Consider the following 25,157-nt stretch of genomic DNA (forward strand, 5'->3'; position numbering starts at 1 on the left):
GGGGACTTTCACCTGTATGGCAGGTTTCTTATCAAGTCTGACCTAAGGGAGTAACAGAAAGGGCTAATGAAATATATTGCCTGTTCTGAGAACTAAAATTTGGGAAAGTAATTGATGGTCTCAAACTAGGTCTTAATCCATGTCACAATAACATCACCACCATTTGTACATTTGATGTTAACCTCATCAGAAAGGCCATAAAAACTGGATATTAGGGAGAGTGAAATATGTCAAATATATTTCCCCTAGAACTGATGATGCCATAAGAGAAGCTTACACTGCCATTACCCATGCTGACTGTGTTATGTGGAAAAGATTTCTGTTTTCAAGGCTCTCAAACAGCACTTAAATATATGCATGAGAGAGGTGAGAGTCAATTATATACTGCATAGAGTAAAAATGTTTTCCCATTATTTTGTCACAGTTTGCATTAATACATCTTGTCACAATCTCAATTTCCAGAGTCAAAAGTGAAATTTAAAAAAAGCTTCTAATCTCAGTCTCCATACAGTCACAGCCATGGGGAAGGTTTGATATAAGTTGGGGTATTTTTGGTGCACCCGTTTGCTATATTGAATAGAAAAGAGGCGGGGGGGGGGGAAACAGTTACCATAACAACTGTGTTACCACCTATGAGATAAGTGACACTTCCTTAAAGCAACACATTGTTCAACATGTCATGTGAATGTTTGGGGCTTGTTACACCAGATTTATGCTAGTTACATTGCTGTAAAATTTGAGTAAAGGAGTGGAGAATCAGCCCACTGTTTTAATAATGCTTTTTAACAGTTTCTTATTCAGGTACATTTCACCAGTAATCATCCACAGTGGCCCTACAAAATTTAATGATTTTCTTTTCTTTTTTAGAAAGAAAAATTAATATACATTTAAAAATCTAACGGTGAGTAGATCTAAAGTTTAACACAATGAAACAGCAGCTCCTCTTTTTTTCACATGGAGCTGGGTTTGCAGGTTTGATATTTGGCTAACTTGACACAGGATATTTCAGGCAGGTCAGTGTTCTTACAGGATATGTCAAGGCCAGTGAAACAGTAAACATGTTGGATAACATGAACTGCAGCTTCATCGGCTGCTGTTGGATTCACTGAACTAGAGGAGGCTTCTGCTACAGTACTTGAATCTGAGTAACTGCTTCTCTAAGGCCATGCTGCATTTAGCTCAAGATGGAAAGGAAAGTTTGTGATCTTTCCACAGCCCATCAGTACAGAACTTTCTGTATTATGGTCTAAACAGACACCTTATTATTGAGACTTAACTTCTTTTCTGAAGTGTAAACAAAGGAATGTCCATTGTAAGTGAGAATGTAATCACACTGTGTTTAGAATATACCCTGCTTTATTTTGAAGTTTAGGTTTAGCTAGATACAGTTATTATATTAGTATCGGTAAACCAAAGTAATTTGCATTTACTGCTGCCTCACTTCATATATCCATGGAGCTTCCCAAATCCCTAGTGATATTTTCAATCACAAGATTATGTACGTAATAACAATAGACCGTTTTTATCCCTCAAGTCCTCCAGTTAGCCTCCCAAGGCAGATAATATCTCTTAGCTTGTCAGTGTGACTAGGAAAATACTCTAATAAAATATTCCTCCAGGCTATCATAGCACATAATAACAGGGATTTTGATGGCTTTATCAGATGTGCATCAGAAGGCTCACTTTCACAAGAGGAACAAATAGTTTCACTTTAATGCAAAGCTTTGGGATACACACTAGGAAAGACAGAAATCAGAAGATAAAGGGGAGGGACACAACTATTATGTTTCCAGTGAGACATACTAAAGTGCTTAATATTATATGTCATTTAAATTAAAACATTCTTATTAGCAATTACTGGGGCTTTCATCATGATTTCAATTGCCTCAGTGGGAATGGATAGTACACAAGCATCAGCAAATCTTATTACATTAACTGGCGTTACAGTGCTGCCTGCAGCAGGCCTCCTCAGGATATGAGATCTCACAAAATCACTAGAAAAGAAAAAAAACAAGATCAGGCTGAGTAGGTATGTGGATTATACACAGAGGTGAAAGTAAGCCGGTACGCCCCAGTACGGTGTATTGGCAAGAGCCGGTGCGCTGTACCGGGGCAGATCAGCTTCCTCTGGCAGCAATTTAAAGGGCCTGGGGCTCCCAGCAGCAGCTACTGCCCCGGGCCCTATAAATTGTCCCCGGAGCCCTGGGGTAGCAGCAGCAGGGCTCCGGCGGCTATTTAAAGGATCCAGGGCTGTGGCAGCTGCTATAGCCCCAGCCCTTAAAATAGCCACTGGAGACCTGCCGCTGCCTCCCCAGGGCTCCGGCAGCAGGGCTCCGGGGATGATTTAAAGGGTCCAGGGATCTGGTATCTGCTACTACCTGGGCCCTTTAAATCATCCCCAGAGCCTGCTGGAACCTTGGGGTAGCGGCGGTGGGGCTCTGGCGGCAATTTAAAGGGCCAGGGGCTCAGCCACCACTACCGCCCTAGGCCCTTTAACTTGCCACTGGAGCACCGCTGCCGCTACCCCAGGGCTCCGGGGATGATTTAAAGGGACCAGGGTGGTAGCAGCAGCTGGAGCCCCAGGCTCTTTAAATCACCGCCCAAGTCCCCGGCTGCTGCTGCTACCCCCGGGCTTCTGCAGCGCGGCTCGGGTGGTGATTTAAAGGGCTCAGGGCTCCCACTGCTGCTACCCTCTGGGGCCCTTTAAAAATCGCCACCCGAGCCTCACTGCTGGAGCCCTGGGGTAGCAGCAGCAGGGCTCTGACGGTGATTTAAAGGGCCAGGGGTTCCCAGCTGCCACTACTGCAGCAGAGCCCTGGGCCCTTTAAAGCTCCACCAGAGGCCGGGGCCCCCTCCGATGGTGATTTAAAGCCCTTGGGGCTCCCAGCTGCTGCTATCACAGCCCCAGCCGCCCCGGGCCCTTTAAATCCTGATTTAAAGCACTGAGAATTTAAAGGCCAAGCCTCTTCCGGTTGAGGCCCCACCCCCTCCTAAGGACTCCGGAGTACCGGTAAGTCCTTTAAGTTACTTTCACCCCTGATTATACATCTCCGAGGAAAGCCTAGGTGTCTACAAGAAATCACATTGCTGATTTTGGTAGGTACTAGTGTACTGAACAAGTGTCCCCACATGGTGTTGAGATACTGTGCTGTTGATGGTGCTGGCTTTAAGATGAAATCTAAAACTGAGTTCCTGAGTCCACAATGATCTTTAAAATTGTGGCTTTTATGTGACCACAAACAAAGTTGTGACCACAAATTACACAAGCACATTTCTTCACACTATGCCTTGTGCATACAAATGAAAAGATTAACACAAGGCCTATTGTGATACAAACTGGGCCTCAGTGTGTTTTGACTGTACTTTTTCATTTGTGTAGATAAATGAAAAGGCACAAATAGATGCACAAGCCAGTAACTGTGCATGCAAAGCTGAAGTTGCACACAAATGAAGACCAGGTTGGGATTCCTTTGAACACCTGGCCCTTAGTATTCTAAAGGACTTTTTAAGCTAGTGTTCAGTTTGGCTAATTATATTCAGTCTCTCTCTACTTCCTCCTTACAGCTTCCGTTTTATCTTCACTTCTTGACCTGTGTAGTATTGCTGGAATGGCAGATACAGTTCAATAGTGGATGATGTATGTTTTTTAGATAGATACACACTATAGCTCTGTTTATTTGAGTGCCTGTTGATTTTAGCATGAGAGAGTTTGGCCTTGCTTGTTCATTACATTCATATTTGTGTTCCTACATGGCTACTGCAGGTAGGAACTGCCATTTCATTTTGCTACATACAGAAATTTAGAACTGGACATAGTGGTTGCAAAATGATTTTTGCTTTATTTGTGGGATAAATAAATAAAGCAAAAATCCACAAATAAAGCAAAAATCAATTTGAAACCATTATGTTTATAAAGTGTTTTGAACTCAAAGGTGCTATACATTACATACTCTAGATATTGGTATTGCCATTATTTAAGCTCAGATGGTTAGAAGATTTGCTATTAAATTCCCAGACCACAGTCATTAAGCAGGTAGAGTCTGTAAAGCTGCTAAGGAGCAATGCTTGAAAAATTCTGGCATGTCATGATTTCTTATAGAGGCACGAGAGTTCAACCATTAGAACATAGAAACCAATGCTTCAATATTTACGACAGATAAAGCAGTTCATCAGACAGCAAGAGATGGGGAGGATGATGCAGAAGAAAACATGAGCTTAGAATTCTTAGAAGGCCAAATGTGGCTGCTATTTTGTTTATACTTTGCAAGTTTACCATGCAGACGGTTTTAATAAAACCCTTAAAGGCATCTTAGGAATGTTTTATGAAATTCATTTCACGGAAGTTCTCATAAATAATTTCCACATGTTATGTGGTTATCTGTACCACCTTCATACCATCTGGACAGATGTGAAAATGCTGGGACTGAGCCAACCAGCTGGTGCAGCTGTGAAGGTGATGACAAGGTTAGTTTCTTGGGAAAGGTACCAGCCAGTTCACTTAATTAGCACTCTCAGCAGGTGGATTTAGTCACAATTATGCATCTATCTTAAAATAATTTTCTCACCCCTTCCTATTACTTAAGACATTGGAGTGATAACAACCAGGCAAAGAGGAATTACCAATTTTTAAAATATCTCCAAAGAACAGCTTAATTACCTAGAGAAAATGTTACTCTGTCCTATTGCATAAGGCAGAAATAAACATTCTGTTGATAAAGTACATGAGAGCTATAATAATAGGACACTGTTTTCATAAATATCATCTCTCACTTATGTCATGTTTTTACACTTTTGGAAACCTAAACTGTTTAATTCTAGATTGCGGCTCTATCTTTTCTAAAATGTTTGAGTGGATTCAGTTCCTCATAGAACAGAAAGTCAACCAAATGCTTAGTTATTGCCAATGGGTACTCTGCAAGTTCCCCACATGGTTCCCACCAATGCCACCTCAATCTGACCTACCTCCTTTTTCCAAAGGAAAAAAGCTCTCTAGGTTTTCTTTAGTGTTCTTAAATACCAGCTGGGGACTAGTTATTAACCACTATGTTAATTTTTCTTATGATCTGCAGCAAAAATGAATCAAGGCCTCCAGAGGAAATAGGTCAGCAAGCACTTACCTGAAGCAGAATGTAGCATTAGCTCCTCCACAACCTCGCACCCAAAAATTCAGTGTGAGATCTTGATCCTGAATTCAATCCACTAGAACTGACTCCCTGCAACCATACAAAGCCTCAGTGAAGCCAAGAGGACTTGCCCCAAGTACCCCATTAGATGCCTTTTTATGTATTTATTTTGAAATGTGAGTGAATAATTAGTGAACCAAGACAAACATAGAACCCAACTCCCCCAGCCACAAAACCATCCCAAGTAGAGAATGAAGGGAAAATAGAAAGACATTGGTGTAGGTATTATCCTGTGCCCTTGCCCCTTTAAAGTGCCCTTTTCCCAAGATCAAGGCAAACAGAAGTTATAAATTCCTTTGTCTCAGATTTAAACAGACAAACTCACATTTGCTGTGAACAGAGGTGAAAGTAAGCTGGTACGCCCCGCTAGGGCGTACTGGCAAGAGCCGGTGCACTGTACCAGGGCAGATTGGCTTCCCTTGGCGGCAATTTAAAGGGCCTGGGGTTCCCAGCAGCCGCCAGAGCCCCAGGACCTTTAAATTTGCCACCAGAGCTCTGCTGCCAGAGCCCCGGGGAAGCGGCAGTGGGGCTCAAATGGCGATTTAAAGGGCCTGGGGCTCCAGCTGCAGCTACTGCCCCCGGGCCCTTTAAATCTTCCCCAGAGCCCTGGAGAGGTGGTGGCGGGGCTCCGATAGCGATTTAGAGGGCCCAGAGCTCCGGCAGCCCCTACTGCCCTGGCCCTGAAATTGACCATGCAACAAATAGAGGGGCATGGGCTTCACGTCACTGGCTCATCTTTCTCCTTTTCCCTGAGGGCCAATCCATGTATTCTTATCACCAAGAAGAGCAGCCTGTCCTTGATGTCACAGATAAAGTGTTACATTATTGACACTGAAAGTTCACATAGTTCAGCAGAGCACTAATACTGATTTGATTTTTATTTGTTTGGATTTCTAAGAAGAGACAATAAAATGATCTTTATTTTAAACTATAAGCAACCTAGACACACAAACTTCCATAGGAGCAGAGTTGGCCACTGCCAAGTGCTCTGTAAATCCTTCCCTCAGTGCATAATCAGACATAAAGGCAAAAGCATCATCACCCACAATACCTGATAGTAACTTATAAAGCAGTACAGCAAAGGAGAAATAAGGGAAGTACCTCACCCTCCCTCAATATCTCCTTTCCCCAAAGGTATCTATAAAAGATAAATAGAAGGTGAAAACATTTGGGCTATATTGGCCCCAAGTAGGGGAATGTGTTCGATAGCCAAGGGACCGTCCTGGGGCCCTGCTAACACCTCCATCTCTTTTATGGCAAAAGAGATCCAACTCAAGGCCCTTCTACCTCCACAACTTGTCTGCCATGGAGATGTATGTTCTCACGCTTAAAAACTAAACCCAGCTAATCAGCAATCCCCACTCACACACACACCCTGCTCAGTGTTACACACAGGGCTGGCCTTAGGGAAAATGGCACCCTGAGTGAACTTGTATATTGGTACCCTTGACCACCACAGCCTTCCCTGGCCCCATCCTCTGATCACCCCTGGCTCCTGGTGCCTCTCCATCCATCACTCCCAGGACCCACTGCCTCCCCTCCATTGCCCTGAGCTCCTTTCCACAGCCTCATACCCCAGGCCAGCCCCGCTCTTTGCCTCTTAACCATGGTGTACCCTGCCCACGGGTGCCCTGGGCATTCACCCACTCATAAGGCTGGCCCTGGTTACACACACAATTGTATTTATGCTTCAGTATGTTGAGTTATGGCTTTGGCTCTTGATTCAAGCATTTGGCATATTCTTTGCCATATATTCTCTTACCCCATTTCTGCTCTGCTTCAGTACTGGGTAGGTGTGTATGGAATGTTTGGAAAGAGTTTGGGGATTAATGCCATGCAAATCCTGCAGTTTGATTCACAGATGGAAATGAAGCACCCCCTGCTGCTTTGCTTGGAGGTTTAAATTCATGAAGGTTTAACTCTCAAGCTTCAGTTGCACCTCTTGCTATCACACAGCCTCTTTCTACTTCTCCTTAGGAATTTCAGGCAGGAGGGGAAGAGGAGATTACTGGGGGGCGGAGGGAAGTTTGCCAGCAACTCCAAAGTGTAAATATTTTCTATCTGCATTTGTCAAGCTTTTGCAAACATGAGCTGAGGTTCACAAATTCACTTAGCTTCGAACCCAACATTCAGTCTGAGTTGAGTCTCCAGGCAGGGCCGGCTCTAGGCACCAGCTAAGGAAGCAGGTGCCTTGGGGCGGCAAATCTGAAGGAGCGGCACTCTGTCCGTTCTTGGGTCGGCACTCCGAATTTTTTTCCCCCTTCTTCAGCGGCAGTTTGGCGGCAGCTTTGTCTTTTTCCCCTTCTTCGGCGACACTTCGGCGGCAACTTTTTCTTTTTTTCTTCTTCGGCGGCACCGCTGCGGCCGCTTTTTTTTTTCCCCTTTGCTTCGCTGCTTGGGGCGGCAGAAAAGGTAGAGCCGGCCCTCCCTCCAGGTCGATGTGAATGTATCACATGGCTCTATGTGGGAGGAAAGGCTCTGTTTGGGGAGCTGTTTCAAATGGAGTGAAGTCCTTCCTGGGGAAGCATTAGAATTTGAGATGATCTCAAAGGAGACCAAATCCCCCAAACCCTGGTCTGGAGTTGAACTTTGTGGCTTAGGCCTCTTTCAGTAAAGGGTCAAACCACAAACTGAATCTGAACATATCAGACTTGAGGAAAATTTGATTTTACTTCCAGATCTGAACTCTACAGCTCTGCGCCACCTCTAATTTGAACATGTACTTCAGACCTTATGACTAGACCTCAATATTTTTCTTCCTTAAAAACAAACAGCACATAGGCAAGTAGTCTCAGACTGCTGAGCTCCATCCCTGTATATGTGCAATAGATTTATTAAGCTTAATATTGAATAGTAGTTTCCATGGCTAACAGCAAATAAGTATAAAATATCATCCAAAGGCCTAACCCATTCAGAGTTTCCCTAGCTTCATTCTGGCATGGTAGGTTACAATTACAGGAGGACTATCTACTGTATAAAATGTCCCACAAGAAAGCATATGGTCTGTGGTATGCTATCCTGGGATAGTGATTAAAAAATAGAGTCTAAAGGTCATAACCTCAGTCCATACAATGTCCCTTTTGCAGCACTCCTAGGGGAATTCACAGCTGGCATACGCTGGCTGTATGCCAGGCTGCCCCTCTCAACCGCATCCCTCCCTGCCACACACCAGAGGGTGTGATTTATGTGCCCAAAGCACTTTGTGCTCTGACAAACTTTGTCCACATGACGGCCTTGCAGGATATGTCTATATGGCAAAAAAAACAAATCCTTAGAGTCTCAAAGCCCAGGTCTACAGACGTGGGCTTGCGCTACAGCGCTAAAAATAGCCCTGCAGACATGAGGGGTGTGGCTGGAGCTTGGGCTCTGAAGCCTGGGGAGGAGGATGGGTTTCAGAGCCCAAGCCCGAACATCTACATGCCTGGTTTTAATGTCATAGTGCAAGCCAAGGTCTGTAGACACAGGCTCTGAGCCTCACTGCAACAGGCTGGTTTGTTTTGTACTGTGTCGACAAAGCCTCTACGTTTACACTACATATGTAGACCAGGCTCTGACTCAGGTTTGAGCCCATGCCCCCTTTCCATCCACACACAAATCAGACTGACACGGGTCAGCAAGCACTCAGGATCCAGGTCCCAGACCCTATGGGTACATCTACACTGCAATAAAAAAACCACGGTACCAAGTCTCAGAGCCTGGGTCAATTGACTCAGGCTCACAGGACTAAAAATTACAGTGTAGATATTCAGGCTTGGGCTGTAGCTCAGGCTCTGAGACATACCCCGTTCCTGGGGTTTCAGAACACAGGCTCTAGCCTGAGCCTGAACATCTACACTGAAGTTTTTAGCCCTGCAGCCAGTCGGCCGACCTGGGCCAGTCATGACTGTGGGTCTTGTATTGCAGTGTAGATGTACCCTGTTGTGGGAGAGGGGATCAGACCTTGAGTCCCACTGAGACTCAGGTCTAAGCCCTGTCATTTTTCATTGTGGAAGCAGCTCAAGCTGCAGACCCCAGTCAGAAGGTCTGCAAAGTGCAGTATGGGTGTGTGCGACTTAGCAGTGCAGCAGTGAGACTTAGGTCCAGAAGTTGTGAGCCCAGGCTTGCAATGCTGTGTGGATGCTCATATAGCATATGCCACAAGCCCGGGTCTCACAGATACGGATTTACAATGCAGTGTAGACATACAGTAAGGGAGGCCTAAGTACTTAATCCTTCCTCTCAAAGTCCCTTCCAGCCCTACATTTCTACGATTCTATGATTACCAGTCAACATAAATTAGAGGGGCCCTAAGACTGGTTTAACACACTGGGGGCTGTGTTGGCTCCTGGCTCCCCCAGAATTGGCGGGAGCAGTGCAGTATGGAGACATCTGAGGAGACTTGCTGCACCCAAAGTGATAGAATAAATCAGGTCTGGCCCGCAAGAATTACAAACCAGACCTTTTTTGGCATTCAAAGTTACCTACTCAAGCAGAGTCTGCGTATGGGGATGAACACTGGAGTTGATTAAAGCATATTTGAAGTTCTGTGGCTGGCAGTAAATAGCCTTGCTTTTTCAGTTCAAAGATTAAGGGAAAAACCACCATTTAGCATGCGGCAGAACTCAAAGTAGGTAAATTGGATGGGATGCTCTGTCACTTCACTTTATCCCTTCATTCAGTTGTGCTTTCATTTTAAGTGAAGAGATTATTTCTGTAGTCTGGTATACTTCTGTGCTCCTATTGAATGATATGCAGGCTGTTAAGAAAATCAGGCCTTGATATGAAAATGTCACTAAAATCACAGCTGATGAATACATTAATTCAAACACATTTTAAAGATCTTTTCAAAGCAAAAATTAATCTTTTGGAAAGTTAAACATGGCTTAACAATCAGTACATAACCACTATCTGTACCACATGAATGTCTGAGATAAACACAAGTGGTCTAAAGCTGAACAATTCTATTTGTGTAAAAATAAAGGAAGCGTATTTTCAGTTTTGATCCCATGTAACACCTGGAAACTATGCTTCTGCACTTTGGGGGATATCTTTATTTTAAATTGAGGTCAAATGAAATAGACAAGATAGTTTAGCTCCTGATATTTTATTGTAACTTTTTTTTCTTTTATATTAGAGTCTGATCCAACTCCCTTTCAAGACAGTGGAAGCTTTTCCATAGACGTCAATGTGATTTGGATTAGATCTTTATTGCAAATGTCAAACTCTGTTTTCATTTAAACTGGTGGTTATTTATGCAGGTTGGAAGTTTTTAACTAGATTTGGACACAAATCTGAAAGTCCAGATCTGGACAGAAACTTGCTCGGAGTTTGGGAATTTTAACATCCAGGATATTTGTTTGGGTCTCTCTCTAGTTTAAACTTGTAGGGTTTTTAAATTATTATATATGATATCATATAATATATAATGTATACCAGGACCTTTCTATACATGCAGTCAATGACAGTTTTTAAAAATCTGAGCAGGAATATCTTGCTTACTGAACATACTTCGTGTAAATGTGGAAGTTGTTTGTGCTTTCACTCTATTAATGACTTTTCATCAGTTTTAAGCACAAATTTTTCCTTGGGGAGCATCTACTCAGAATACAAATCCTCAAGTTTCTAATTTGCAGATCAATCACTATAAACTGATCCTGCACATGTTTGTGGCTAATACATGATATACAAATTCTTTAACAGGTTGCAGTGTGATAGCCATGTTAGTCTGTATCAGCAAAAACAACGAGGAGTCCTTGTGGCATCAGTTATATTATTAGCCCTAAATAAAGACTGGGAGTGGTTGGGTCATTACAAAACCTAAACCTAATTTCCCCAATACTAATTTTCCCCTACTGTTACAAACACCTTCTTGTCAACTGTCTGAAATGGGCCACTCTCATTACCACTTCAAAAGTTATTTTTCCTCCCTTGGTATCCTGCTGTTAATTGAATTGTCTCGTTAGACTGACCTCACACTTGGTAAGGCAACTCACATCTGTTCATGTATTTATACCTGCTCCTGTATTTTCCACTCCATGCATCTGATGAAGTGGGTTATAGCCACGAAAGCATATGCCCAAATAAATTTGTTAGTCTCTAAGGTGCCACAAAGACTCCTCATTGTTTTAACAGGTTGCTGTTTTTTCAAGCACTCCTGAGGGTAACAGAGGCAGAGAGAGCACAGCTGCTGCTGCTGTCCTGGAGCTGCCCAAGCCCATATAATGCTAGCCTGTTTACTGCAATGGTGCCTGCTGAAGTTATCGCTGACTGGCATGGAAAACTGTCCTACCGAGGAGGAAGAAATAAGGCTCCCATCCCTAGAAACTTTCAGGAGAGGACTACAGAGTACCTCCATGAAATTTGCATTGAGATATCTCAGGAGGATTCAAGGGACATCCCTGTGTATCTAAACAAACTGCTTTGCATGCCCCCATGCCCCCGCATTTCGCTTACCTCTGCAGGGGAACGAAAAGCAGATAGCAATGCTTCCTCTGTCTCTTGTATCGCTACTTCTTCTAGTATGAGTAAATTAATGAAAAGTCAATAGCTGTGTCCTGTTAAATTGGGGGCACCATCAGTATATCATTTACACACTTACCTGAGGTTCCTTCCCCTGTATCAGGCTCGCCCATGCTTGACTGCTGGTAGTGACTGGACTGCAGTGGAGTCTCAAACAGGTCCTGGCTCGTAGCATAGCTGGATTCCCCAGTCACATGTCCCCCATTCTCCTCCTCCTCATCCTTTCTGTTCATGCCAGGGGTTGGTGGGCAGGTTTGTGAGGGGAGGGGGTCTCTGCCATGTATGGCATGCATACTTATAAAAGCAGCAGGTCTGTGGCTTGATGCCAGGTAGACTATTGGCCTCCTGGCCTTCTGATATGCTTGATGCACTTCCTTTTCTTTCACATGGAACTGCTGCTGGTCCCTGTTATACCTTTTCTCCTGCATCCCCCATGCAATCCGCTTGTAGGTGTCGACATTTCTATGGCTGGTCCGTAGCTGTGCTTGCAGTCTCTTCTCCCCAGAGGCCCAGGAGAGCTAATATCTCCTGTCTATTCCAAGCTAGAGTGTGTCTGGTGTCTGTAGCTGGCATGGTCACATGGGTTGTAGCACAACAACAGAGAGCTGCTAGGTGTACTTGCCAAACTGGATGATCAGGAAAAGGCATTTCAAAAATTTGCAGGGCTTTTAAGCAGAGGGAGTCCTTCTGGTCTCCATGACCCCTGAGTTCATCACTGTGACCAGAGCAGTCAGTGTCAGGCATTGTGGTCAGCAACCTTTCAGAAGTGGTGTGCCGAGTCTTCATTTATTTACTCTAATTTAAGGTTTTGCATGCCAATAACACATTTTAATATTTTTAGAAGGTCTCTTTCTATAAGTCTATAATATATAACTAAACTATTGTTGTATGTAAAGTAAATAAGGTTTTTAAAATATTTAAGAAGCTTAATTTAAAATTAAATTAAAATGCAGAGCCCTCCGGACCGGTGGCCAGGACCTGGGCAGTGTGAATGCCACTGAAAATCACCTTGCGTGCTGTCTTCAGGGTTGCCTACCCCTGGTCTACACTCATGCTGTGTTGACTTTAGTACATCAACCATGGCTAATGCCCCTTGGGGAGGTAGTGATACTGCATCACTGTAACGAGGCACTTACATCAGTGAGAGACAAATTTAAGTGTAAACACATGCACAACTAGGTTGACTCAAGGCAACTTATGTCAACCTGACTTGGTAGTCTATACCAGGCCTTAAAATGGGAAGATAACTTAAGGGTTCCCATCATAGCTTCACAAAGCACATCTGGCTCCTTGTTCACAGTTAGGCACTTGCTGATGTATGTTTAACAGGGTGGAGAAAAATTGGTGATTTTTAAAAAAACATAATTTAAAATATTGGATTTTTTAAAATTTAAATTGAATAGCTTTGTTTGTTTTAAAATAAACCTATTTAAAATAATTTTTAAATTGACAACTTACATTAAAGCCTAATCTTATAATCAGTTAAAAGCATTTAAATTAAATAAAAATAACAATATTAAGAGCACATGTTTGCCAAATTGTAAAGAAAGTGAAATCACTGAACTGGTGGAAGTCACTGGCTAAGCACACAGAACCAGAGTGTATTGAACTGCTAAACAAGCTTTTGACATCAGTAGCCTCTTATGCAAGTGTAAAGAGAATGTTTTCTTCGTATCAACTTATACAACTAGTTGAGTTCAGTAACTAGCTCATTTGAAGTTAAGAAAGCAGTTGGGAGTTGAAAAAGCAGGAAAGCTTGTATTCCTCTTCCAGTCTATGAATAAAAACTGGGTGTGAAAGAATGAGATCTACTAGTTCTAATAACTTCAAGGTCATAATGACCAGAAACAATCAATTCAATTCACTAACTACAGATAATCCTTCCTTTATGTAGTAAATCATTTAGTTTTAAATCCAAAACATGTTTTGAAAACCATTTTTTAAATGTTTCTAGCACTTTTAAGACAGTTTCATTTAATAAAAATAAAAACTGCTCATTTTTAATTGAATTTGATTTTCCATCCAAATATAGCTTGACACAAATCACAAGTAAAAAAAATCTAATAAATAAATATATTATTTTCTACAATAATAAAAAAATGTAAAAATTAAGAATCTGGATAAAAGTAAGATATATAATTGCTTATATGAATATGTATTGATATAGGGCATTCTCTTGGTTACCAAATTTATGCAAAGCCTGTATTTAGTTGCAAAACATGTTTTAATAATTACCAACAAATGAGAATCAACCTTTCTTTAGGAAAATAACTAAAAAAGTATAAACATTTGCATGCACAAATCAGATATTTGTGCACCTATATCCATTTAGACACTTACCACTAACTAGCCATGTGTGCACACATGCTTTGTGCTCTCTCATCAGTTAGTTTGCATTCATAAATTAGATGCACATGTATGTCTGTGCCCAATTGCATGTGCTAACTGTAACTTTGAAAGTCTTCATTCTCCGAATTAATAGCCAGAATGCACCATTGTTTGTAGAATGGCAAAGAAAAGCCAGAGACCCAGCACAGTTGTCCTGAGCAAACTCTTTTTTGCATTGCAGCTAAAACAATAGTAACACTTTTGAAAACAGGCATTAATCAAAATAGCAGATTTTTCTTTAGTGAACGGTAATTAGCAGTTCTGCCAGTTTCCAGTCTATGCTGGAGAGCAGACTAGATGATAGGCTGGTAGAGAATTTTTTGTGACAGACACATGAATGTACACACATCCATCCAGACATCCGGAACAGATTATAAATTAGCTTTCCCAGAGAGGCTTTGGTAAATAAAGGGTTCTTTCAGCAAGGGAAACTCTCTTTACAAAAATAGTTGGGCAAAATCCTGGCAGCATGGAGGTCAATGGGAGCATTGCCATTGACTTCCATGAGGCCAGGCTTTCAGCCTCAGTTCTGATAATATCCACGACTCCATTGCCTCTCTCCAAGTCTAGTTTTCAGGAGTTTTTTATGTATCTGCTAGATTCTAGTAGCAGAAAGACGCCAGCTTCCTCTAACTCAGATACCATTTTTAGCCACTGGACATGTGCGCATCTGGATTCTGTTGAACCCTGAATAAACCTGACAATGTGTATGTCTAGGTCCCCAAAACAAAAGCCAAAGAGCCATCACTAATTTTTAGTTCTTCTGGCAACTGGGGCACAGACTGTAAACTCAAGAAGACTACTCAAATGCATAAATTAACTCACGAGTGCCTTCATTGTGTAAGGGCCTTGGATTACTTCGTCTTAAAGAATGTTCCTAAACTAAACCAAAACATTGGTATAAATTCATTGTGATTGACCAGATGCATTCCCAGAGTCTGGAATAAAGAAATCACAAGTCTAAACTCACAGGAAAAGAAAAATATTTACTTTATCCTTAGCACATTCATAAAGATTAATGGTCTCGCCCTTTAGTCTCAAGGGCCAAGACTAATGATTTGGGGCTTAAGTGCACACATGCTAGCTTTGCTGATATGACAAACTGTACTTATTCTGAAGCAGCAGTTATATTCCACAGTCAATAATCTGTTAACTGAGTGGAGGGATCATGATCACGGGGAAGAAACAGTTGCTTAAAATTATGCGTTCCATGCAAGATCATAATGAAAAAGCATAGGAAAGGGTAGCTGCCCTCTTGTGGTTAGTGCATCATATTGTCAGGTGAGACCCTTGCCTACAGGTCTCAGGTGGAGTCTTTTCTTGCCTGAGGCACTGGGGAAGGAGAGTGCGGGGGAGGAAGTGTATTTTGCCCCTGAGGAAAGTGGGTGACTCGCCTCCCCCTGCTGTGACATCTTGCTGGTGTGTGAGAAACTGAAACGGATTGAAATTATTTCAAAGGGAGACCCATTTCTTCATTCAAAGAGAAAGGTTTCTGTGATGCAGGGCCTCAAGGGAGCGGGTGAAGGAATCACATGGAGGACTTTCACCTCTTTCCTCTGGGGAAAAACACATGGAAACCAAATCAAGCTAAGAAATGTAAAGTTGAAGCTGACAGTTCATCCTTAGCTTGTTTTGTTATGCCAAAGTACTAATCTCGGTGTCAAAGCCTGAATGATATTTTAAAATGTAGGGCCTGCCTGACCCTCCATTGCTCTGTGCTTCATGCCAGTGCAAAGTGGGCATAAAATGCTACCAGTCCTATTTTGCATCCATTTCGTGTTAATGTAAATAACTACACAAGGTTCAGAGCAACAGAAAACCAGGCTCTCTGAATTCAATGTCTGCATTTCACATCAATTCTGTCTGAGTCTGAGCTTTAAGTCCATTTAGTAATCTTGACCCACTCTACTACACATAAGTTTATTCTCTCATTGGTACAGATACCCAGGCCTAAAAAGGAGATTTTGGTACATTATGAAGAATTGGCTGAAAGAAAAACACCACCCATAACAGTGCTTAGACCAGGGGTCTCCAAACTACGGCCTGCGGGCCGGATCTGGCCCAGGGCTTCCATTTGTCTGGCCCTCCAACCAACAGGGGAGAAGCGAACGGCTGAGTAGGCACGTCGAGCAGGCGGGGGAGGGGCGGCAGCACAGCTGAGCTGTGCAGAGGGGTGAGTGCCTCTGGGAGCCAGTGTCCCCCCAAAAGGGGAGCCAACGTAGGGGAGAGTCGTTGCTGCAGCCGAGCAGGTACAGGGAGAAGCAAGGAGGCAGGCTGCAGCTGAGTAGGCACACCGAGCAAGCAGGGGGAGGGGCAGCCGGCAGCTTCTCCGGGGGGGGGGAGAGTAGCTCAGCTGAGCTGTACAGAGGGATGAGTGCCCCCGGGAGCCAGTGCCCCCCCCAAAAGGGGAGCCATCTTAGGGGAGAGTTGCTGCTGAAGCCAAGCAGGCACGGACCCCTGCCTTGGAGTAAAAATACAAGCCAGATGCTTAATTACATCTCCAATAAATGGAGTAAAGAAGATGGAAATTAACAATTTCATAAGGGTTAAATTTTAACTACAGCACTAATAGAACCAAACAGTATTTGTATGATACAAATGTGAGTTTTTAGAAATAAAAAAATGTGAAATGATTTTTAATGTATTGAGAAATATTTTGTGTGATTTTACAGTACCTGCATCGATTAACTTTTATACCTGATTTAGAATTTAATGCAACACTGACACAGTAGAGTTGTGTTGTTTTTTAACGATTTTGCATATATTTGTATATATTTAATTTCTTTCACAGTCGCTTTGGCCTGCAGAGCCCCTTCAAAAATCTAATATGGCCCTCGTCCCATCAAGTTTGGAGACCCTTGGCTTAGACAATGCGCTTGTTTCACTGCCTCTTACAGTGGTGAAACTGAATGAAAAATTCTTCCATACCCAATATGTTTGAGAATGGGGCTTCTAAAGGGGCATAGATTATAACAGCTAGGAGCTTCCTGAAGGACTAATTAATATAACAGACAAATGGAGCTCATTAGTACCTTTCTGTTTTCTTTGATCACCTGTAAGTGGGGGGAAGGGATCCCTGTGAACCATCCAGTGAATGTTGAGAGACTAATAAGGAGAAAACAAAGAAATATTTCAGGTTTCCCCACCCTTTAAAAAGAACAATACTGATAACAGTCTGTTGCACTTTTCCCTATAGTTGTTCCAGGAAATGTTTTCTATGAAACACCAGGACATATTAAGACAACATATAGCCTCAACGGATAAAAGGGCTTCATGGATGCACCCAATGCGCTGTTTTTTTTTATTACTTGTGTGAGAACAGGTGTCAGTATATTTTATTAAATAACTTTGGAGAGATAAACCCTGTTTGCTAAGGCTGTTTGATACACTACGGCTAACATGACACATCTGTTGACTATTCCATTACAGTATCTGATTTTATTTATCAAATTAGACAGCTTTCTCCCTTTTCCTTTACACACTTTTCTGGCCCCACCTCTCATGTAAACATCTACAATGAGTTGTGGCCATCAGCACTAACAGCTGTCTCACGCCCCCTCTTAAAAGAACTATCGAGTGGTCAAAGTGGCAATCGTTCAAAGTTGCTGACGTTCATGCCCAGTGACTTTCTCACATCTGTGGACTTGAAAGACTTGGTTGTGCAATAATTATTCCTCCCAGAGGCACCCCCTTAATATTCTTAATAAATAAAGGACAGCTCATCCCCACAGAGGAGATGAACATATTCAAACCACCACCAACACTGCTCAAAACACTGCTTCCTTTCTAGAAGGAAGTCTAAGAAATCATCTCATCTTCCTCCACTCTCACAGGGGCCCCTCCCTGGCTGGGGGAAAGCTGCTCCTCTAGCAAATTGTCCTCCACTCAAGGCATAAGCAAAGGCCAGCATGAATGAACACTAGCTATGTCAGCATTAGCTCCCATGAGTTTCCACTCCCACCTCAATAGCAGGACCCCCAGTGTTTGGGGGAGGCAATGTCAGCATACCACTTCAGGGAATCATGCTACTGGCAGGGACAGGAACTACTTAAAAAGGAGATTTTGATACATTATGAAGAGTTGGCTGAAAGAAAAACACTACCCACAACATTGCTTAGCCAATGCACTTGTTTCACTGCCTCTTACACTGTTCAGGAAGAACAGGCAGGGCAGAAAAGGTGGGGGACTTGCACTGTATGTAAGAGAGCAATATGACTGCTCAGAGCTCCGGTGTGAAACTGCAGAAAAACCTGAGAGTCTCTGGATTAAGTTTAGAAGTGAGAGCAACAAGGGTGATGGTGATGTGGTAGGAGTCTGCTACGGACCACCAGACCAGGGGGCTGAGGTGGACAAGGCTTTCTTCTGGCAACTAACAGAAGTTACTAGATCACAGGCCTTGGTTCTCATGGGAGACTTCAATCACCCTGATATATGCTGGGAGAGCAATAAAGCGGTGCACAGACAACCCAGAAAGTTTTTGGAAAGTGTAGGGGACAATTTCCTGGTGCAAGTGCTGGAGGAACCAACTAGGGGCAGAGCTCTTCTTGACCTGCTGCTCACAAACAGGGAAGAATTAGTAGGGGAAGCAAAAGTAGATGGGAACCTGGGAGGCAGTGACCATGAGAGGGTCGAGTTCAGGATTCTGACCTAAAGAAGAAAGGAGAGCAGCAGAATACAGACTCTGGTCTTCAGAAAAGCAGACTTTGACTCCCTCAGGGAACTGATGGGCAGGATCCCCTGGGCGAATAGCATGAGGGGGAAAGGAGTCCAGGAGAGCTGGCTGTATTTTAAAGAATCCTTATTGAGGTTGCAGGAACAAACCATCCTGATGTGTAGAAAGAATAGTAAATATGGCAGGCGACCAGCGTGGCTTAACAGTGAAATCCTTGCTGATCTTAAACACAACAAAGATGCTTACAAGAAGTGGAAGATTGGACAAATGACCAGGGAGGAGTATAAAAATATTGCTCAGGCATGCAGGAGTGATTAAATCAGGAAGGTCAAATCACACTTGGAGTTGCAGCTGGAAAGAGATGTTAAGAGTAACAAGAAGGGTTTCTTCAGGTAGCAACAAGAAGAAAGTCAAGGAAAGTGTGGGCCCCTTACTAAATGAGGGAGGTAACCTAGTGACAAAGGGTGTGGAAAAAGCTAATGTACTTAATGCTTTTTTTGACTCTGTCTTCACAAACAAGGTCAGCTCCCAGACTGCTGCACGGGGCAGCACAGCATCGGGGGAGGTGATCAGCCCTCTGTGGAGAAAGTAGTAGTTTGGGACTATTTAGAAAAGCTGGACAAGCACAAGTCCATGGGGCCAGATGTGCTGCATCCGAGGGTGCTAAAAGAGTTGGCGGATGTGATTGCAGAGCCATTGGCCATTATCTTTGAAAACTCATGGTGACTGGGGGTGGTCCCAGACTACTAGAAAAAGGCTAATGTAGTGCCCATCTTTAAAAAAGGAAGGAGGAGGATCCGGGGAACTACAGACCAGTCAGCCTCACCTCAGTCCCTGGAAAAATTATGGAGCAGGTCCTCAAGGAATCAATTCTGAAGCACTTAGAGGAGAGGAAAATGATCAGGAATAGTCAGCATGGATTCACCAAGGGCAAGTCATGCCTGACTAACCTAATTGCCTTCTATGATGAGATAATTGGCTCTGTGGATGAGGGAAAAGCAGTGGGCATGTTATTCCTTGACTTTAGCAAAGCTTTTGATACGCTCTCCCATAGTATTCTTGCCGGCAAGTTGAAGTATGCGTTGGATGAATGGACTACAAGGTGGATAGAAAGCTGGCTAGATTGTCAGGCTCAATGGGTAGTGATCAATGGCTCCATGTTTAGTTGGCAGCCGGTATCAAGAGGAGTGCCCCAAGGGTCGGTCCTGGGGCCGGTTTTCTTTAATATCTTCATTAATGATCTGGAGGATGACATGGACTGCACCCTCAGCAAGTTTGCAGATGACACTAAACTGGGAGGAGTGATAGATACGCTGGAGGGTAGGGATAGGATACAGAGGGACCTAGACAAATTAGAGGATTGGGCCAAAAGAAATCTGATGAGGTTCAACAAGAACAAGTGCAGTCCTGCACTTAGGATGGAAGAATCCCGTGCACTGCTACAGACTAGGGACTGAATGGCTAGGCAGCGGTTCTGCAGAAAAGGCCTAGGAGTTACAGTGGACAAGAAGCTGGATATGAGTGAACAGTGTGCCCTTGTTGCCAAGAAGGCTAACAGCATTTTGGGCTGTATAAGTACGGGCATTGCCAGCAGACCGAGGGACATGATCATTCCCCTCTATTCAACATTGGCGAGGCCTCATCTGGAGTACTGTGTCCAGTTTTGGTCCCCACACTACAAGAAGGATGTGGAAAAATTGGAAAGAGTCCAGCAGAGGGCAACAAAAATGATTAGGGGGCTGGAGCACATGACTTATGAGGAGAGGCTGAGGGAACTGGGATTGTTTAGTCTACAGAAGAGAAGAATGAGGGGGGATTTGATAGCTGCTTTCAACTACCTGAAAGGGGGTTCCAAGGAGGATGAATCTAGACTGTTCTCAGTGGTACCTGATGACAGAACAAGGAATAATGGTCTCAAGTTGCAGTGGGGGAGGTGTAGGTTGGATATTAGGAAAAACTTTTTCACTCGGAGGGTGGTGAAGCACTGGAATGGGTTACCTAGGGAGGTGGTGAAATCTCCTTCCTTAGAGGTTTTTAAGGGATGATTTAGTTGGGGATTGGTCCTGCTTTTGCAGAGGGTTGGACTAGTTGACCTCCTGAGGTCGCTTCCAACCCTGATATTCTATGATTCTATGATACTAGGGGGTGGGCTTTGTGTGTGAAGATATCAGCCTTATACAGAGATCCTGGGGGATGTGGAAAATACATTCCTAGCTCTTGGAACAGCTATGGGATAGAAGGGCCAAAATCCATACCCAGTCTTCAGAGAGGCAAACCAAACCCAGCAACCACCTCATCCTTCAGAATCTCCACAAGTGCAAACTCACAGTGTTTATAGTGATACCCAAAGGCCTGGGAGGGACTGAGCATCTGTCCTAAATTGCCATCGGTCAAAGTTTACCAGAGAAGCACAAAGCTCTTCCTTGGCTGAGGACTAGCACTTCTTGCACCCTCATGGTATTGTCCTTAGCAAGTAGGCAGAAACCTCAACACAAGCAGCTGGACTCTGCCACAGACTGTCAGTTAGTTTTGGGGCATCTATCAAAGACTCACCGGATAATTTGCATTAAAATCCTCAAGTTGGTTCTGGGCATGGTGGTGTGATCAGGGTGGACTGTAGCTGGTGGTCAAAAATACTTAAGAGGGCTGCTCTGCCAATTTGCTGGAGTTATTAAGAAGTATAGGAGGTAAGTGTCAAATTTTAACAGCCCTTTCTTATCATCTTGGTATTTCTCAGGGAAAGGCAGCTGTTTAGGGGACATTTACAATGATTTTGATTTCAACTTGTTCATGAGCCAAGCAATGATGCCACATTAGATGGGGTTTGCATTCCTCAAGTGAAAAAAAAACAATGAAATAAAACTGCATATTAGAAAGTATTAGCAGATCTTTTTAGAAAGTCCTCACAACTGACAAACAAATACACTTGTCCTCACAACTGACAAACAATCCTGAGAACACAAAGGAAAATACAAGGCAAACATCTCTTTAGAGAAAGGGAGGTATAATGCTGCCTTTTGTAGCACAGAAATAATAGTACTCCACTTGTAAAAATTAACTATTCTGAATATCTTTATGCTCTGCAGCCTATTCAGTTCTTTTTAAGATAATGTTTACTGGAAAGTTTTGCTTGTGTCATTTCTGCTCAGGGCTGGCGAATTTGTGGTTCCATGTAGCTTAATCACATTTTCTTCAGTCTCCTATTGACAATGCTGGCCTGGGACAAATAAAAAGCTATCATTCAAAGCAATACCATATCCACTTAACTCAAACGGACATAGGACGCATTGCAAGCTAGAGCTCAGACAAGTTTAAACGTGCTCCATTAATGGATGACATTTTTAACAATCGAGCTATTGGACCCCATTGGAAATAATGGTCTGTAATCATGGTAGAAATTAGTGCACACGACAGGTGATTATGTTCTGGAAATGTTCCAGGACCAGCTGTGTTGAGTCACATTATTAGTAACCTCTGTAATTACAGCTTTTCAAAACAGTTTTTATTTGGAATTGGGGAAAGCCAGTGCAGCGGGGAGAAAAACCACCACCACAATTTGCCAGAAGAAAAAAAATGTGTCAAAGCTAGAACAATGCTGCCCTGTTTTCTGAACTCCCAGCTTAGACTCTCTTGTTCTATTAAAAGAAACCCTAATGTAATCACTATCATATCTCCCCCCCTCTTTCTCATAGTTTAATTACAGCACCTGCTTACAAATGAACGGTCCAGCAAGTATCTGCCTAATGCTTGTGGAGGGAATTCCTTCTGAAACATCAAAATGGCCGAGAGAAAGCTGAGTCTGTTTACTAGATTTAATTTGAATGTTAAATAAGCAGCACTCTGTTTATTTTAGGGTTAAATCAAAATAGGAGATGGAGGAAGAAGCTTTCTTTAATTGATTATAAATGACCTTAATATACATTTTAAAGCACACACAAACACATACACCTCTATCCCAATATAATGCTGTCCTCGGGAGCCAAAACATCTTACTGCTTTATAGGTGAAACCGTGTTATATTGAACTTGCTTTGATCAGCCAGAGTGTGCAGCCCCGCCCCCTCGGAGTGCTGCTTTACCGCATTATATCCGAATTCGTGTTATATCGGGACATGTTATAGCGGGGTAGAGGTGTACTTGTAAATATATCAGAATAATCAGATTGTGCATATAACAAGCCAAATTAACTGCATGATTTTATTGCTATTGTCCTTGTCCTCATTTTTTCTTCTAGTTGGTTTGTTACTCTCACTTGTCACATCTGGCTAAAATTAGAGTGTGAAGTCTGCAGAACAGGGGCCATGTCTTGTCTTTGTTTTGTAAAGAACAGAGAACATTTTTGGGTTCCGGTATAAATAATAACTCTTTCCAGCCGCTAATCTTACTTGCACTGGCATTGTTGACAGAGTCCAGTTTTGGCCTTTTTATTCTTTTCCTTAAATCATATTTGAATACAGATTTAAAGAGCTGATGGATGGGGAATGGATTAAAAGCATTACACGATTTGACTGCCAATTAGAAAAGTGCCACATTACCAATCAGCAGTGGGGGTAGACAGATTACTAGTGGAATCTATAATCTAGACCCAAGTCAGCTTTTCTCAAAAGCAATACATTTGGTACTTTTGTATCTGCCATCTGTGATTTCTGAAACCATTGAGGGGAGGGAGGGAAAAGAAGTCACATGAGAAGGGAAGGAAGTTCTAAGAGCTTTCATAGGGTTCTAGTTGCTAGGGTAACCATTTTACTTGGTAATCAATATGTTCAGTGTGTTTCTGTTGCTTTGTGCCGACTTCCAAGGGCAACATTGTAGGGTGGCATTGGGGAAAACACTGGAAGTGAAGAGGACAACAAAGCTTGAAAACAATTGCTGCAAATAGAATAAAAAAAACCCTAAATAGTTTAAAGCACCCTAAGATTTTTGTTAGTGGAATTAGGTGTAATTTTCTGTAATAGAATTGCAGGTTTTACTAGGGTTGATGGGAGCCTTTGAGTTTCAGAATGATGCCTGCTAGGCGGAACAGAAACTAGAATTTGATTTAAACATTGAAAACAATGTGCTACTTCATGTCATTCTCGCTATGTCCATCAATCAACATCACTTTCAATGAACAAAGATTAGGAAAATGGAATAAATGTTTCTTTAGCAATAGCTGAGCAGCGAAGCATTTTTTATTTTATATCTGTAAGAGTATAAAATTATGGGTTTTATATTATAAAATATAAATGTATATATTTATAATTATATAAGCTTTCAAAATTAAAACTACATAATACTTACATAGCAAATTTCACCTCAAGGTGCTTTACAAATGAATGTACACATTAATAATCTCATTTTTAAAAAGAAGATGATTTACCCAAAGTGATTCAGCAAGTCAGTAACAGCAATTCAGGACCAGCCCTGAGCTGTTTTTATTGCTATTGTGACTTGTTTCTATGACACCATAATTGCTAGGGCCCTACCAATTTCACGGCCATGAAAAACGTGTCACAGACCGTGAAATCTGGTCTTTTGGGTGCTTTTACTCTACACTATACAGATTTCCTGGGGGGAAGACCAGCGTTTCTCAAATTAGAGGTCCTGGCCCAAAAGAGAGCTGTACCGGAGTCACAAGGTTATTTTAGGGAGGTTGCAATATTGCCACACTCACTTCTGTGCTGCCTTCAGACCTGGGAAGCTGGAGAGTGGCAGCTGTTGGCCAGGTGCCCAGCTCCGAAGGCAGCACCCCACTAGCAGCAGTGCAGAAGTAAGGGTGTCAATACCATACCATGCCACCCTTACTTCTGTGTTGCTGCCTTCAGAGCTGGGCTGCCAGAGAGTGGCGGCTGCTGACCGAGGGCCTAGTTCTGCAGGCAGCAGCAAGGGTGACAATACCATACCATGCCATCCTTACTTCTGCGCTGCTGGTGGTGGTGGCACTGCCTTCAGAGCTGTGCTTCCAGCCAGCAGCACCTCTCTCCAGCTGCCCAGCTCTGAAGGCAGCACCGCCGCCAGCAGCAGTGCAGAAGTAAGGGTAGCAGTACCACAACCCCCCTACAATAACTTTGTGACCCCCTCCCCCCCCCAACAACTTCTTTTTGGGTCAGGACGATTACAATTACAAAATTGTGAAATTTCAGATTTAAATAGCTGAGATCATTAAATTTACGATTTTTAAAATCTTATGACCATGAAATGGACCAAAATGGGCCATGAATTTGGTAGGCCCCTAATAATTGTTCATGAGGTTTTCCAGGCAAGTAAAAGAAAATGTCTCTGTTCTGAGGAATTTATCATATTAGGCCCCATCCACCTGTGCCCCACTCCCCCTCAGATGCTGCAATGAGAGGACTTCAGCTGTGCCCATAATGAATCTGGCCAAGCCAGTGGTGGCTAAGAGAGCTGGAGACCAGAAAATCCAGTATTTTAAGAGGA

At 42.9% G+C, this 25,157-nt stretch overlaps 1 long non-coding RNA gene across 1 annotated transcript; it reads right to left on the reverse strand.

Annotated features, from left to right (window-relative positions):
- Positions 1-1,773: 1,773 nt before the first annotated feature.
- Positions 1,774-24,138, reverse strand: LOC123363588. Its single transcript, XR_006576823.1, has 4 exons — positions 24,021-24,138; positions 17,102-17,174; positions 5,118-5,213; positions 1,774-1,994 (listed from the first exon to the last, which is right to left on the reverse strand). It is a non-coding gene; the product is annotated as an uncharacterized LOC123363588 (long non-coding RNA).
- Between the last annotated feature and the right edge of the window lie 1,019 nt (positions 24,139-25,157).

The sequence above is a fragment of the Mauremys mutica genome, chromosome 2, assembly GCF_020497125.1.
Source record: "Mauremys mutica isolate MM-2020 ecotype Southern chromosome 2, ASM2049712v1, whole genome shotgun sequence".
Taxonomy (NCBI): domain Eukaryota; kingdom Metazoa; phylum Chordata; order Testudines; family Geoemydidae; genus Mauremys; species Mauremys mutica.